Consider the following 1581-nt stretch of genomic DNA (forward strand, 5'->3'; position numbering starts at 1 on the left):
TGCCTGTCCAGGCTGCCCCGCAGGGGTCAAATCTTCACCCCCCCTGCCTGATTTGGTGTTAAAGCTCTGTAGGCCTCTGGCTCATGACACACTTTGCTTTGTGGTTCTGTTTCTGGTCCATCATTAGCTCTTTTTTTTTTTTTTTTTTTTTTTTTTTAGCATAGCCATACTTTTCAATGTATATGTAATATATAATATAATTTATAAAATACACACAAAATACTGGCTGCATATTTTGTCCTTGCTGTTGTTCTGAGCAGAGGGCAGAAAGGCCGGGCACCACCTTGACCACAAGACGGCCGCGCGGGGGGTGCGTGATTAACATTTCACGGAACACTGTGCACCAGGTTGAAGAGAAAACAGAGTGAGTGGTTAGGTATTTCTGTTGCCATCAGTGATTGGCTTTCTGCATTCCCAAGGATGCACAAATTCCTTCCGCAAATAATACCCTTTTGGCAAAGGCTTGGCTGGTTGGAAATTGTGAGAGAGAGTTCCATTGTATTGCACTTTAAAGTGGTCGTTCCAGAAATTCATCTTAAAACTTGCTATTTCAGGAAGCCTGGCTCAGCTTCTCCACTTTCTCTGGAGTCCATCAATTCCATAAATTGGCTAGGCGTTGCTCGAGGATGATTGTTAGGGTCAGGACGGGGAGGAACAGAACACCAGGTGTCACATTACAGAAGGTGGCATGAATCCCTTGTTTAGTCATGTACTTTAAGAGTGTGGAAAATAGCTGTTCCCAGTTAACACCAGAAGTGCTCATTAAACTGATTTTCTGTTGGGAATGATTCCCCCCAAAATGTCTCAGGCTATCAAGTAGCTAAAATTCTATCAGGATTATGATACCCACTGAGTTACAAGTTATAAGAAATGATACTTGAAATAAAGGCTTTGCAGGCAAATTAAAATAGCAATAATTTCAGTTAATGTAATGATATCTTTTTTTTTTTAAATCCCTTAATATCATTCAGCCAAAATTACATATTTGGGAAAAAAATGAGCTACTAAAGAAGATTTCCTAATTGTATGTAATATGCCCGAAGGCATATTGCGGATGTAATTCAGATGCCTGGACACAGAGGAAGATGGGCTCTGGTGATGATATTGTGCAACAGAACTACATTTCAGTCCCCCACAGTCATCACGTAAAATGATTTCCCGGAGAAAGGAAGCCGGGAGTGTGTTACAGCTTCCACAGTAAGCACTGTAATCCTGGCTGCACTCTGGAGATCATATTTTCACATGTGCAGGCTTCTCTGTGAGCTCCCGAGCCTTGCAGATCACATTTTGACATCTAGCATCCCAGTATTTTGCAAGTGATGGCACTTATTTTCCCAAAACTCGATGGAGTCTCTTGCTCTCTTTGTTTTGTTTATGCCAACGTGGTATTCTCTCCGCCAATTCATTCTGGCTTGCCCTCGTCTCCTCTGCAGGCTAACAAAGCCCCGAGCTGCTTCTTGAGGTGAAAGAAATACTTAAACCAAGCATGAATCCTTTTAACCATTTACAACTAGAAGTAACCGTTTTAAGACTTTGTTGTTGTTTTTTTTTTTTTAACTTTACATTGCTCTGCTACAAGTT

Source organism: Acinonyx jubatus, chromosome D2 (assembly GCF_027475565.1).
Source record: "Acinonyx jubatus isolate Ajub_Pintada_27869175 chromosome D2, VMU_Ajub_asm_v1.0, whole genome shotgun sequence".
Taxonomy (NCBI): Eukaryota; Metazoa; Chordata; class Mammalia; order Carnivora; family Felidae; genus Acinonyx; species Acinonyx jubatus.